At 38.6% G+C, this 16,619-nt stretch overlaps 1 pseudogene; it reads right to left on the bottom strand.

Annotated features, from left to right (window-relative positions):
- Positions 1-9,260: 9,260 nt before the first annotated feature.
- On the bottom strand, positions 9,261-9,379 carry LOC111730515 (annotated as a pseudogene).
- Between the last annotated feature and the right edge of the window lie 7,240 nt (positions 9,380-16,619).

Here is a 16,619-nt window from a genome sequence, read left to right as displayed (position 1 = left end):
GTTAACAGTATGTATTAGGAGTTTTAAAAAATGTGCATATCTTCTAACCCATTATATCTGACTTCTAGAAATATACCTAATGATATGAATGTGTGTTTGTGTGTTTAATTATATACATATTTTTGTGTGTATATGTAAAGGACAAATAGAAGAAATGTTTGTGACAGTGCTAAGTTAAAAAGTCAGTGGACATTCATGTTGTCACAATTACCAAGATTTCATTCTTTTTTATGGCTGAATGATATTTCATTGTACATATGTATCACATCTTCTTTATCCATTCATCTATTAATGGACGTTTAGGTTGCTTCCATATCTTGGATATTGTAAAGAAAATGCTGCAATGAAAATAAGGATGCATATGTCTTTTCATGTTACTGTTTTGGATTTCCTTGGATAAATACACAGAAGTGGGATTGCTAGGTCATATGGTAGTTCTGTTTTAAATTTTTTGAGGAACCTCCATATTGTTCTTTGTAACAGTGCATGAGGATTCCGTTTTCTCTACATCTTTACCAACACTTGTTGTTCTTTGATTTATTGATGATAGCCATTCTGACAGGTGTGAGGAGATATCTCATTGTAGTTTTAATATACATTCCCCTGATGATTAGTGATTAACAGCCACATGTGGTTAGATGATCAAGTGATGTTGATCATCTTTTCATATGTCTATTGGCCATCAGCATGTCCTCTTTGGAGAAATTCTCTTCAGGTCCTCTGCCCATTTTTAGTTAGATTTTTTTGGTGTTAAGTTGTATGAATTACTTATATATTTTGGATATTAACCCCTAATTAGATGTATTATTGGCAAATATCTTCTTGTCTTTTCATTTTGTCAATGGTTTCCTTCTTTGTGCAAAAACTCTCAACATGGATGGACCTAGAGGATATTATGCTGAGTGAAATAAGTCAGATAGAGAAAGACAAATACTATATAATTTCACTTATACGTGGAGTCTAAAAACAAAATAAACAAACAAAACAGAACAAACTTATAGAACAAACTGATGGTTGCCAGATGGGAGGGGAGTTGGGAGGTGTGGAAAAGGGAAAAGGGTTAAGATGTACAAATTACCAGGTATAAAAACAGTCATGGAGATATAGTCAGCATAGGGAATATAGTCATTAGTATTGTAATAGCTATGTATGGTGTCAGATGGGTACTAGACTAATGGGAGCGATCACTTCATAAGTTATATAAATGTCAAATCAGTATGTTGTACACCTGAAACTAATATAATATTGTATGTCACTTGTAATTGAAAAAAAATTTAAATCAAGGAACAAGACAACATGTTTTGTTAAAATATTTTCTGTATTTCATATATCCACATAGATCATACATAACCCAAACTTAGGCCTATCTTATTCCCACCAAATGTCCACCTCAAGGTCAGTGACATATATCACATTAAAATATACCCACAAATCCAAGTCTAAAAATAGACAGATGAAATTGGTTTTACTGAGGTTTCATGAGAGGATAGAGTTATTTCATATATCAAACAGCAAAACCTTCTAAATCACTTTCCCTTAAAAAATTTCTCTGCTGCCGAAGTTCAATGTCCTTCTGCAGCTACTTTTCTCCCTTACCTTTCTCTCAAACTCCCTCAGTGACTCCCCCTTTCTATTGCCAATGTGTTCTCTTCTTCTGTTATTCCCTAGTTAAGCATTTTACAATAGAATTTTCTGCAATGATTAAAATGTTCTACGAACTTCTTTGTTCATTATGGCAGTCACTAACTATTGAACACTTAAAGTGTGACTGGCAATTGAGCAAATATGTTTTTAATTTTATTTAATTTTAATGATGTAAGTTAAATTAACCACATGTGGCTGTTAAGCATTTGAAATATGGCTAGTGCAACTGAGAAAATATATTTTTAATTTTACTTAATTGTAGAGAATTTAAAATAAATTGTCTGTATGTAGCTAGTGGTCACCACACTGGACAACAAAGCTCTAGTCTCTTCTCAGGCGGGACAAGCTTGGCCTCCTTGGCTTTATTGAGTACGGGAGATGCGAAAATACTGGAAAAGGTCAGGGAGGTTGTAAATAACTTATTTTCATAAGTATGCACAGAAAAATACCAGCAAGACGTAAATGAAATTAATTATGGTTAATTTGTAGTGGTTGGATAATGGATGACTTTTTACTTTGTTTTTCTGTTTTGCAAGTTAGGTAGAGTGGGCACTTACTATTTTTGTGTTTAGAAAAAATACACAACAAATATTTTTAAAATACCTCTCATGTGTGACTTATTTTTTAAAAAAGCAAATTAAGGAAGACCTCTCTTTTAAGGGTCCTGTCACAAGCTCCCAGAGCAGTCTCTCACTTGACAAATGGGGAGAAGCTCAATGGTGGGCCCCTCTGGAGCAGGGCCCAGGAATGGCATGTGTGTATATTCTCCCAGCTGCTTCCTCACATCAAATAGCTAACAAGAGCTCCAAATCCAAGCCAGTTCCCGCTGTCATCATTGATGAAGCCTGTACACAGATGGAGAAGTAAATAAAAGGGAGAGGTGGTGAATTTTCTATATTTGACCCAGTTACTATTTTTGCCGAATAAGGAGAGAAAGGCTTGGGATTTCAAGCATGAAGAAATAGATCCTGATTTTATGAGCAAATTCTCGCTGCTCTCTTTTAAGTCCTTTCCGGATGTACATTTCCTTCTTGGAATCAGGGCAGAATTTGGCAGAATGCTTATGACTCAGAGTTGTGACCTTACAACCCAGCCCAGAAGAGGGGGCTGTAGGAGACAGACACAGAGATACCACACAGAGGATCTGTACCAAGCTGACTGACCTGGGGAGCCACAAGGTAGGCATGGGGCCAGAACTATGGGTTTAATACTTATAATTTGCATTTCTCAGCATCTAAATTTGGACTCCAAGGCTGCTGAAGGAAAGGGGTCCCTTCAGGAAATGGCTAACACCAGTAGGACCAGTTTTATTTCTAGCTCAGCCGTACCCAAGCCAGCCCAATGGTCATGTTTTTGGCTGTATCCTGCCTCTCTTCTCATCCCTCCTTCCCAGAATACAGTACCAGAAAATCTCTTGGGAGGCTCATTTACCTTCTCCCTGGCATGTGACAACTATAAGGGTTCATGCTTTGACATCTTCCAGGGTTTCTCATGTTTATTTCATAGAGGGCTCTAGAAGGCTGAGAAGCTTAATGGGATTCAGAAGAATGAAGCTAAAAAGAGTTAATGATATGGTAATTGGGAGTTACTTAGGGGCAGGGGGAAAATGGGGTCCTTCCAGGGCTTTCTGGTCATCGCACGAGTAGATATTTCCTAGTCTGCTGCTTGCTGAGTGAATTTCCAGGGACTAATGCTTACTTCAGCAAGGCAGAAGAGAGGGAAACCACTAATTCTAGGCCTGTTTAGCAACAGAAGGTAAACCACATTTTGACTTTCAATTTCATGTTTGTATTCACTGGTTATTTTTAGATAGTTTAAATCTAGGAATATTTAAAAATCACTCCTTCCTGAAATAGCTTTAGTTCCCTGAAATGGGAAAACTAAGATGCTCTCAAGTTAGAATTCATTGTATTGATGATTATAAGACATTTTTTCTATTAAACAGCCAGAGATTAAGTGAGCAGGAAATAGACCTTCTGGAGTCCTCTACTCAGCTGGATCAAGTTGCTCTTGAAGAGTGCCCATGGAGCAGTTTCTGAAATGTTTCCTTCTGGCAGATTTCAAGTGGCTTTGAGAGGTGAATGTACAGACTCCTTGTTTATTATACAGAACATGGCTACTAATGAGTTCTTGACACCATTTTACAAAAGGCTGTCTTATCGCTAATATAGAAGTACCATGAGGGTATTATTTGTAGCAGACCCATACTGGGCCAGTCAGCATTCAGTTGGCTAGAACACAGCATTGATGAGGCCAAAGTCATAGATTTAATCCCAAATGGGCCATTTAGCTTTAAACAGCAGATGAAAGTTATTTTTTTGTGTGTATTTCCAGATTGAAGCTCTCCCATTAAATTCCAGGTTGCAATGCAGTGAGTTCATAAATAAGACTTTAGCTTGGTGTCCAGTCTGTCTGAGAGTCTGCAAGAGCTTTTTCCAGTAGGAAAACAGGTGCATGAATATTCAAAACTATAGGCTACAGTAGAATGTCATGTTAAGAAGATGGTGGAGCAAGAGACTAGAGATGAACCCCAGAGCAGTGCAGGTGTTTGGAGTGGCAGACTCAGGGCCTCAAGTAGGAGATGGCTCACCACGCAGATTGAGTATTGTATATAGAAAGCAGCAGGCCAAGGTATGACAAGGAATGGAGAGCTTATTATATGAGGGAACCACTGAAATTATTTAAGGAAAGTCTGGGAAAATTTGCTTTGCCTTTGGAATATTTCTTTATCCACCCCCCCCCCAGATTTATTGAGATAGAATTGACATATGTCATTGTGCAATGTGATAATTTGATATACAAGTATATTGTGAAATCATTAACATGCTAGGGTAAATTAATGCATCCATTGCTCACATAGTTACCATTTTTTTCAGGGGGGAGGGTAAGAACTTTGAAGATCTACTCTCTTAGCAACTTTCAAGTACATAATACAGTATCGTTAACTATAGTCACCATGCTGTACACTGGATCCTGGACTATTTATTATGGTGCTTCAAAATTCTGTTGATGTCACTTCATCTGTGAGACTTCCAGACTACCACTCTCCTCACAAACCAGGCAGTCTGGGATTATTAAACTCAGCTTTCATAGGATCCTGTGATTACCTCTATTATATCACTAACCACATTGTGTTTTAATGTCTCATTTGTTTTTCAGTCTCTCCCATGACACAGCAGCTTCTTTATCTTTAGATCTCCAGTGCTCAAAAACTGTAGGCTTAATGCATGCTTATTGACTGACTGAATTAGTGATTAAATGAATAGAAAAATGAAAAACAGGGAAGAAAATGCCAAAGAAGAGATATGTATGGGTTTTTAAAGAGTAAGTAAGTGTCTGATAGAAACAACATGCTGTGTTCTGGAGAAAGGATGTTCAGTGTATCTGGTGCCCTGAATGCCTAGAGGGAAGTCAAGGGAAACAGGGCTGGAAAGGGAAGTTGAGACTAGAGGGTGACCAGAAGGGCGAAGAGCCTTGTGTCATCTTTGAACGAGTCAGCATCTTTTCTCTATCAGTGGTCTCAAACTTTAGGGTACATACTAATTGCCTGGAGGGCTTGACAAAGCCCAGATTAATGGACTCCATTCCCTGACTTTCTAGTCTGGATTGGGGCTCAAAGTTTGTCATTTCTAATAAGTTCCCAAGCAATGCTGATACTCTCGGCCCAGGACCAAAATCTCAGAGGGCTGGCCACAGAAGTCCATTCTGTATTCAGTCATTCATGTATTCAGGCGCTTAATAAATATTTAATATGCACCCACTATGTATTTGAAATTGGTTTGGTGCTGGAGATACAGTGGTATAAACAAAGACTTGATAAAATAGGCTCAAGGTGAGTTTGTATGCAAATTTGAATAAGTAAATATCCTTGAGTCACCAAAGGGGCTGACCTATGTTTTCTAAAATTCTGCTTCCCTCGGGTTAGGCTGAATCCCAGATTTTGAGCCTCCTGGATGGGGTCACAGGGCATGCGGCTGTTGGAAGAGACAGAAAGGACTCTTTATACCCCCTTAGGAAAGAAGTATCTCAGAGTGTTCTGGAACCCTAGTGGAGGAAGGTAGTGGGCACATTATTTGCTTTATGAATCCTGTTTAACCAAAGTTGTCCAGAGCAAGTGTTATTGGTTTATCTTAGGTGTGGCATCCATATTTGAGGGCCTTGGTATTGATTTAGAGCAGTGGTTCTCACCCCTGGCTGTACATTAGACTAATTGGAGGAGCCTTATTAAAAAACAAAACAAAACAAAACAGTGTCCTAACCCTTTCATAGATCAATTAATTGAGAATTTCTGGGGTGGGGCACAGCCCAGATATTTCATCAAAGTTCCTCAGATGATTCTAATGTATAGCCAGAGATGAAATCCTCTGTTCTAGAATAATTTGAATCCTCAAGAACTTAGCATAAGCACTTGTGACCATCATAGATCCCCAGAGGCTGCTGTTGCTGGATATTAAATACATTCACAACTGTCAGGGTGGCAGAAATTCCCAATGACTTCCTAGAACCTGATGAGCCACTTGAATGTGATCAGTCTTTTGATTCAGAATGATTTGGGTATGGCTATTACAATTTGAAAATTTTTGGAAATGTTGGTCCTTCATTAAGAAATAATTGTCATGGTTACATTTGCTCATCTCTGCCCCTCCCCCTTCCCATTTCATCTCGGGCAATAGAATGTAATGGTTGAGAGTCTATCCTTGGTTAGAGATACAGCTGGTTTTGACTCCTGGATCCATCATTATCACATGTCCTAAACTTGTGTCATTCTGTAAGCCTCAGTGTCCTCATCTGCAAAATAGGGATGCTAGTACCTACCTCACAGGATTGTTAAGGGTGAGGGACAAAATAGAAAACATACATAAAGTAGAACACAGTACCTGGATCATGGTAAGTGATCAGATAGATGTCTCGACAATCATATATCAAATACCCTCAGTGGTTAGCTCTGGGCTGTGAGATTGGGAAGGTAGAAGAAATGGAAGACTTCCACATTTTACTTTATACCCTTCTGTATTATTTTAAGTTTATAGATGGTGTGATTTACTTTTGTAATTTTTTTTTACCTTTGTAATTTTTTAACGTGTCAAAAAAAGAAGACAAAGGAAGCTTACCCCCATGTCATGACCCGAGAGAGTCTCCAAGTAGGCTCAAAAGTCATTCAATTTGTGCCCCCAACAAATGCAGGAAACTGCTATTATCACACTGTGAAGGCTCATTCAGTTTCCACTGCACATTTTCTAGGGCAGGATTTCATGTCCAAGTTATTTCATTTTTTATACAATTCAGAATGTTAGAATGTTATCTTTCTATACTTGTCCAAATCTGTCTGCCTGTGATGCCCTCCCATTATGCCTGCCATGTTTTGCCTCATGGAGCCACGCAGAGTAAGCATAGTAGATACGGCTGTATCTGATACCTTATAACAAGCCTTAATATATTTAAAAAGAGTTCTCTTGTCATTTTGAAATTAGCTTTCAGAAAAATCCCCAAATGTTTCAACTGTTCCTTAAAGGAAATGGCTTCTCCACACTCACAGATAAACTTCTGTGGAAGTAGATATAGAAACAGACTTTAGGGTCAATGCTTATGAAAGGATTGCAGAAAAAATCGGATTGGGAAGAGGAAGAAATTGAACTACAATTCAGGCTGGTCCAAAATCTCAGCTAACCAGGAAGGGATCTCTGGAGAGAGTGTCACCTGTCAGAGTTGCCCAGAGGCAGGCTGAAATGGCCAAGCATTATGCCCACCTCCCTCAGTGCCCATTCCTTAGCCATGAGAGAAGGATATGTTCCAGGACTTCCTGCTGGATCTGTAGAAAACTATCTTCTTCTATCTTTTAAATTGTCTTTCCTTTGTACGTGCCTGAGTCTAAATTTCCTCCTCTTGTAAGCACACTACTCATATTGGATTAGGGCCCTCCCGAGTGACCTCATTTTAACTTAATTACTTCTGTAAAGACCTTGTCTCCAAATGTGGTCACATTGTGAGGTACCATGTGTTAGGACTTCAACATATGCCTTTTTAAAAAAATTAGTTTCAAGTATACGGTACATTGGTTAGACATTTATATAGTTTTTGAAACAATCCCCCTGATTACTCTTTCTCTCCTCTGGCTCTCCACTTAGCCATTACATTACTGCTGACTGCATTCCCTATGCCGTGTTCCCCATCCCCATGACCATCTATCAACTACTAATTTGTATTTCTTGAACCCTTTACCCCATTCTCCCAGCCCCCTAAACCCCCCTCCCCTCTGGCCACCCCCAAATATTGTCCTCTATATTTGTGAGTTTGTTTTTGATTTGTTTGTTCTTTTTGTTCCTTAGATTCCTCACGTATGTGAAATCATGTGGTATTTATCTTTCTCTGTCTGACTTATTTTATTCTTTTTAATGGCTGAGTAATAGTTCATTGTGTATATATGAACCATAACTTCTTTATCCAGTCATCCATCGATGAGCATTTAGGTTGCTTCCATATCTTGGCTTTTGTGAATTGTATTGTCATGAAAATAGTGATGCATAGATCTTTATGAATTATCGTTTTGGTTTTCTTTGGATAAATACCCAGAAATGCAACTGCTGGGTCAAAGGTAGACCCATTTTTAATTTTTTTGAGAACTCTCCATACTGTTTTCCATAGTGGTTGTACCAATTTGTAGTTTCACTAACAATGTATGAGGGTTCCCTTTTCTCCACATCCTTGCCGACCCTTGTTCTTTGATTTATTCATGATAGCCATTCTGACAGGTATGAGGTAATATCTCATTGTGGTTTTAATTTGCATTCTCTGATGATTAGTGACCTTGAGCATCTTTTCATATGTCTATTGGCCATCTGTACTTCTTCTTTGGAGAAATATCTATTCATGTCATCTGCCCTTTTTTTTAAATAGCAAAAATGTTGGTTTATTTAAAGTATGCACTTTTTAAAAATTTATTTATTTTAATTAGTTTCAAGGATATAGTACATTGGTTAGATATCTATATAGTTAATAAAATGATCCCCCACAATTGCTCTCTCCCTTCCCTGACCCTCCATTTAGCCAGCATATTAATGTTAACTGCATTCCCTGTGCCATGCTTCCCATCCCCGTGACCATCCATCAGCTACTAATTTGTACTTCTTTAACCCTTTGCCCCATTTTCCCATCCTTCCATCCACCCTCCCCTCTGTCCATCACTAAATTATCCACTATATTTGTGAGTCTGTTTTTGATTAGTTTGTTCTTTTTATTCCTTAGATTCCACATATAAGTGAAATCATATGGTATTTATCTTTCTCTGTCTGACTTAAATACTTTCTAGGTCCATCAAAGCAATATCTTTTTCCATCCTCTTCTTTTTAGTCTGTGTGTGTCTTTTAATCTGAAGTGAGTCTCTGATAGGGAACATGTAAGGGTCTTGTTTTCCTTTCCACTCATCTACTCTATCTTTTAGTTGGAGCACTTAATTCTTTTCCATTTGATGTACTTATTGATAAGAACATAGTTGTTACCATTCTTTATTCCCATTTTTTTTGTTTTGTTTTGTTTTGTTTTAGGCGAGGCAACCCTTGGTTGACCTCACAGATTGCAAGGACCTCGTCAGCTTACAATCCCTTATTTTTTATTTTTTACGCCTACAGCACCTTGTCTTCCTAGGTGGTCTCCCATCCAAGTAGTAACCAGGCCCGACCCTGCTTAGCTTCCGAGATCAGAGGGGATCAGTCTTGTTCAGGGTGGCATGGCCGTAATCTTTATTCCTGTTTTTGATACATGTTTTTTCTTCTTAAATAAGTGCCTCCAACATTTCCTGTAATACTGGCTTGGTGATGATAAATTCTTTTAGCTTATTTTTGTTTGGGAAGCTCTTTATCTGTCCTTCCGCTCTAAATGATAGCTTTGCTAGATAAATTATTCTTGGTTATAGATCCTGGGTCTTCATCCTGTCAAATATTTTTGCCAAGCCCTTCTGTTCTGTAAAGTTTATTTTGAGAAATCAGCTGCCAGTCTTATGGGTTTTCTGTTATAAGTAACTATCTGCTTTTCTCTTGATGCTTTTAATATTCTTTCTTTGTATTTAACCTTTGCCATTTTAATTATGATGTGTCTTGGTGTGGGCCTCTTTGGATCTCTGATTGTTGGAATTCTCTGAGCTTCCTGCCTGGGGATTTATGTCCATTTCTTTCACCAGGTTAGGGAAGTTTTCTATCATTATTTCTTCAAACGGCTGTTCAACATGTTGATTTTCTTCAGTTATGCCAATCAAATGGATATTTGGACCGTTAATAGTGTTCCATATGCTCCTTAAATTATTTGTATAGTCTTGGCATCTTATGTCTTGCCATTCTGATTGCGTGTCCTTGGCTTTCCCATCCTATACATAGGGCATTTGATCCTTTTCTTTATTCACTTTGTTTATTCCTTTGTTTATTCCATTTAATATACTTCTCATCTCAGATAATGTGTTCTTCATTTCAGACTGGTTCTCTTTTATAATTTCCATTTCCATTTTTATGTTTTTTTTTATCTCTTTGTTGAAGTTCTCACTGAGTTTACTTCCCAAAAGTTCATTGAACATCTTTATAACCAATATTTTGAACTCTGTATCTGTTAGATTACTTGACTCCATTATTCCAGGATCTCTCTTTTGTTTCCTCATATAGTTTATGCTTCTTTGTCTTCCCATTTTGGCTGCCTTTCTGTGTCTTTTTCTATGTACTAAGCAAAGCTCCTAAGTCTCTTGGTCTTATTAGTGTGAATTTGTGAGGTAGATGTCCAGTGGCACAGTCCTGAGAGGGGTTCAGCTGCAGGCCAAATTTAGCCCAAGCTTCTGCCCCTTTGGGGCCACCTGTTAAGATTCAGCAAGCAACAGATTCTGTGCTTATAGTTACCTCAGGAAACCATGCCAGAAACTGAGGCCAGCTGCCTCCAGTGTGAATCTCAGCAAGGAGCACCTGATCGCTGAGGACACAACTGAATGTGGCTTGGATGGGGCCACGAGTTGGGGGAGGTGGAATTTCAGGGATCTCCTGGATGGAGCAACCTCTGTTATCCAGTTTGACGATGTCATGGGTATGGCGGACATGGTGGCACTGTGTCCAGCACACTGGTAAGGGGAAGGGCTCAACAGGGAACAGTGGATACTGCCAGCACTTCTGTACAGAGCAAGTCTTACTTAGGCCTTCACTCCAACAATTCATTGTTCCCTTGTAAGACTCTGGTGCCTCCTGCGCACAGCCGAACTGGCACTGGTGCCCAGAGTGAGCAGGTGAGCAGGTCTGTCACAGTGAAAATCCGCTCATGGTCACAGCCCCTTTAAGAGGTGTCTTCTGCTGCTGCTGCCTCGGTCTCATTCAGCTGCTGGAGACTGGGCAGCCATGCATCCTCACCCTATCCTACCTTCTGCCATTGCAGGGTGATTTCTTGAATTTCTCCCTTTTTGTATGGCTTGTTCATCTAGGTACCAGGCGAGTTTTCCTTGCTGCTGCTCTTTGTTTCCATCACAACTTTGATTTGGTCACCAGAGGGATGAACAGAGCCTCTATCATCTAGGTTATTATTTTTCCTCCTATTTAGTTTTTTTTTAAATAAATCATCTGATATTATCCAAATATACAAAGCTGCTATCGAGAAGAGAATGTGAAATAGTGGTTACTAAAGCATGTACCATGGGAAGAATGTGAGTGTTAGATCAGGATGAGATTGGTGGAAATCTCTGCCTGCTACATACTTGCTATGTGACCAGCACCTATTCAGTTGTCCATAAATATGGGTGGACGTAGTTCTGAATTGATTTAAAGTGATTTAAGTTCTGTAAGCCTCTTTTGTTCTCTGGAAAATGGGAGTAATAAGTACTTACCTCAGGCTTGTTCTGAGAATTAAAGCAAATAAGGTAATTATAAAAAGTTATTCACTGCTATTATCACCAGCACCAAGAACAGTATCTGGCCCTGAGGTAACACTCAAATATTTGAATGAATGTATGCATGAATAAATCAATAAATTTGGTGCACAATAAATGCTAGCTTTTATGATTATTATGCACTAAACACTTTACGTGCATTAACTCATGCAGTCTTTGCAACAATCCTGTGAGGCAGGTATTTTACAGATGAGGAAATAGGATGAGAAAGGGTAAGGTCACATAGCCAGTAAGTTGGTGAGCTAGAATTGGAGCCCAGATTGCTGTACTTCAAAAACCTGTGCTCTTTCCTGCATGCAACTTATAATTTTCAATCACCTACATCATCAGACCAAATTATAGACCAGGTAGTGGATCTTCTGACAGAAGAAAAGAAATGGTCAACCTTTTCAGAGCAAGGCACTTTCATTTTTAGAGGCTGAGGCTGATAAAATTTGATAGTTCTTAAGGCTGTGTTAAGAATACATGCCTCACCCTCAAGGATCAATCCACTCTTCCATCTTTTCAAAGAGTAGTGTCCTGAAATACAGACTTTTGACAATGGAGCAAGAATTAGTAGAAAGCTGAAGAAGTTTTATTCATTAGTTATCATTTAATTTTAGCTGTGAGCCAACACTAAAATGAGTATTATATAACATGCTTTACACAGTTTAAAAAGTACATTTTTCTACTGCTGTAGGTTTTTCTTCTACTTTAGCCTTCTACTGATGCTTTCTGGTAGCTTGGTGAATGCAGTGTGCTGGTAAACTTGAGCACGGCCCCTCTGAAGGGAATTGCCCCGAATCCCTCCAGCACACTCCATTCACCAACCTCAAGTCCACTATATACCTTGTGATAAAAAACGGATTTCAAGGTACCCAAACAGCTAGTTTAGGTCTCTTTGTTTTCCTTCCTCTTCTATGCCTGTAATCTTGAATTCAGCAAAATGTCTCTCTTTTTGGCCAGGTGAAACTTGTCCATAATTAGCCTTGTCCAGGGCTCTCAAATGCACAGCCAGCCCTAGATCTTCATCCTTAATCTTCGGACCATGATCTCATGTGCTTTTGAAAGTGTAATTCTTGTTATATAATGCTCATTCTAGTATTGACTCACAGCTGAGATTAAACCTTGACTGATGAATGAACCTTTCTTATCTAAAGGCAATAGCTAAGTATTAAAATCCTTGAACTGGCAGCAGTACGATAGCGCACATGGTAGGAAAGTGTAAGGAGCTTTAAAAACAAGCATTTTCTGTTAATTTTGTCTTTCCTACACTGTAAGAATACTCACCAGCTCTATGGCTCCATACTTAACCCTTTTCCCATTTAGAAAAAAAAAAAGTGCAACTCATGTAGGAAAGCTACGTTTTCTAAGATTTGACATTTTCAGCAATCGAACTGCTAAAAACAAAATGTTATAAGTAGAATGATGTCATTTGTTTCCAGAGACTATCGATATACTAGAGCGATGCAAAAATAATAATAAAAGCGAGATATTTCATGGCAAACTTTGCGGATAAGGTTAAGACTGTAATCTATGAGTTATTTCGGGACAAATGGGAAAGGGTTAAGAAATAATGAAACCAGCTCTTACTCCTGGTAATTGAAGATTGGGCAAGGGTTTGAGTATTCATCATATTCTTCAGTTTTCATCTTCTTACATAAGTGGCAACTTTTTCCAGCCAGCCACTGTCAGATCATTATTTCACTATCTATAAAACATATCCATTACCATCAACATCATCGTCATCATTATAATAGCCATCATCATTATAGAATGTGATCATACCCCTGCCTGAATATTCCTCCAAACCTGTTTTCTTCAGAACCCCTTGCCTAAACAAGTTCATAATTCTTCACTCAGATGATTAACTGCCAACATTATGTTTTTTTTGTCTAATGTATGCCTCTTTTCTTTTGTTATGATTCTCACAAAAGAGGAAAATATATATATGTGATATATATATCATATATATATATATATATATCACATTCACTAGAAAATCCAGTTGCCTCCACCTTCAAAAAATATCCAGAATGTGATTTATGTATTCAATATTTATGTAGATAATCTCTAACCTAGAATATAGCCCAGCCTCCTAACTATAACGTTTCTGGTCACTCTAAGTGATCATTCTTGCCCTGTACAATCCATTCTTTCTCCAGTAGCAGCCTGCATAATACTTTGTTAATGTAAATGACATCATGTGACTCTTGCTCAGAAGTTTCTAACCATTTTTGGTTATATTCAGAATAAAACACATACTTCTAGCCATCTACCATGAAGCCGTGCATTGTCTGTGTTCTCCTGACTTCTAAGCTTCATCTCCTCTCACTCTCCTCCTTTCTCACTCTGTTCCAGTCACGTTGGATGAGACGAGATAAGGCGAATGTTATAGGATGCATGATAGGACTTTTCCAGTAGTCTTGGAAATTTGGCTGAAGCTCAAAACTGGGGGCAATGGGTGTTAAGTAAATTAATAAAAATGAAAGCTTATAAGTATTCATCACTTACTATGTGCCAGGCATGTTTCTAAGTGCCTTCACATGGATTGACTCATTTAAACACTACCCCATGAATCAGGCACCGTTATCATTCTAATTTTACAGAAAAAGGCAATCAAAATACAGAGATGATGCATAACTTGAAGTCACACAAACAGCGAGTGCTGGAGCCAAGAGTTGAATCCAGGTGATCTGATTCTGGAATCCTTGCCCTTTACGGCCATGTTTCAGCTGCTCCTCACAATCTCATGGGACCAACCAAGGATCTACCAAAACATCTTTGTAATGCTTGCTAAGAAGTAAAGCTAAACTGTCCCTTTAGACCTTCGCCCCTTACCCTATCCAACCTAGATAAGCAGAAGAATGGAGCTTTTTAAAGGGTGAGAATATAATATTGAGAGAGGGGAAATTTGTACTAATGGGGAGAGATCAAGCCGAGCGGGGGCATTTTTCTTTCCTTCTCATGGTGGGGGGGAAGAAGGTCTCCTCAAGTTCAAGCCAAATGAAACTGAATTACTGATATGTCCTACAGTGACAATTGCACTGAACTGTTTAATGGCAGGGGCTATGTCTTTTTGGGTCTCTGTACCCACAGTTCCTAGCACAGTGCCAGGCACAGGATAGGATTTTGGTACATGGGTGAGCAAGGCACAGTTGTGCTGAGTCATTTGCATACTGACCTCTTCCTTCAATTGGCTGGGGAACATCCAGGAAATGAGATGGATGGATTGGGCCTTGAGCTGCGTATGATCTAGACAGGGAGATGGAAAGCAGAGATCAATTGCAGGGAAAAAAGAGACAAGTACAAAAAGACCCAGAAAAATCCAGTTGCCAAGCATGAAGAGTAAAGATGAGTTCCATTGCCAAGTGCGAAACTAAAGGAAATCAGCAAGGAGGGCTTAATAAAGATTGCAGTTATTATTATCTCCATGTAGCAGATGTCAAATCAAGATGCAGAAAGATGGTGCAGACCATGGATTTATGCCCATAGTGTAATAATCAGACATGCCAGGGAGATTCAGTCACTTTATTTGCTGGGGTCTGTCTCCTACTTCATGTGATTGACAGAGGCTCAAAGACATGGGAACATTATTACAGCAAAAATCATGATAGTGAAACTTGCTGGAGAATGTAAGACTACATCTTACAGCTGCATCTGATTCCATTACATCTGTACCCATGAACTCAGTCAGCAGTGCCAGAGTCACTTGAATAATTGTAGCCAGAGTTAGCGAGGCTGCTGGTTATGGCCCCCACAGTAAGCACTGGAGCTGGAAAAATGATGCACGGAGGTGTGGGAAAGGGATATACTTTTAACAGGAATCATGAGCAAGGAGATTAGAGAGGCCTTTTTACAAATAGGCGGCAGGGTAGTATGGACTATTGGTTGTAAACTAGGGCATCAGAACCACACTGTCTGGCTTCAAATTTTGGCTCTGCTTAGTAAACTATAATCGACTTGTTAATTTTGGCACTGGCATGTGACATCTTAATTAACTCCTATATGGCTGTCTTCTCTTCCATAAAATGGAACTAATAATAATGCATACCTCATGGGATTCTATGACTGTTAAATGAAATAGTGTATGTAACCTGCTTGGCACTTAGCTAATGCTTAACAAATATTTGCTATTTTTATTATTTATGTTATTATCTCCTACCAGTATTTTTCACACTGTAGTTTTAATCCATTAATAGATGATAAAAATCATTTAGGTAGTCATGACCTGAGTATTTCATTGCTAAAATAAGATTGGATGAAAAATATGAGTGCATTAAATGTTATTTTGTTTCACGAAAGTTGTTTCAGGTGTTTATGTTTGTACATGTTTAACATCCATACATATACATACACATAAACACCAACACACACACGGGTACACATGAAAATATGTACATACTTGTATGTGTAAATATGTACAGGTACTTATAGAAACAAACACAAACCTATAGAAACATAATTCATATGCATGCACACACCCACATAAAATCACAGATATGCAAGCACATACACACATGCAGACATATACGTACATGCACACGCACATATACATACAGATACATACCATAGATATCCACATATACATATACCAATGCAATGCACTGATACATATAAACATACTCATAACATATATGTATATAAACCGATATACACAATACGTATACACAACCAGGGACTACATGTCCCAGTCCTTATTATATTTTGATGAGGTCATGTGACTAGTTCTCATCAATAGCACAAGAATAAAGAAATTTGTATCATTTCCAGACCAATCATGTGCATTTGCTTCCCCCCATTTTTCCTTTCCACTGACCCAATGCAGAGGAGCATAGTGATCTGGGAAGCCGTGTATTGAAGGTAAAGGAGCCACAAGAGATAAGGAACCTGGATCTCTGAGTCACCACTTAGAAGAGAGCTCTCTACCTAATGGGAACACACATTTTGGGTGTCAAATGAGTGAGAAGTAAAGCTCTATTATGCTTGAGCCTATCAGATATTTGAGTCTGTTTTTTGGATTGCCCTACTCTAATACAGAGGTGATACACACACACACACACACACACACACACACACACACACACACACA

The sequence above is a fragment of the Pteropus vampyrus genome, unplaced genomic scaffold (genome assembly GCF_000151845.1).
Source record: "Pteropus vampyrus isolate Shadow unplaced genomic scaffold, Pvam_2.0 Scaffold318, whole genome shotgun sequence".
In the NCBI taxonomy this organism is placed as follows: domain Eukaryota; kingdom Metazoa; phylum Chordata; class Mammalia; order Chiroptera; family Pteropodidae; genus Pteropus; species Pteropus vampyrus.
This window is presented reverse-complemented; position numbering and strand designations above follow the sequence as displayed.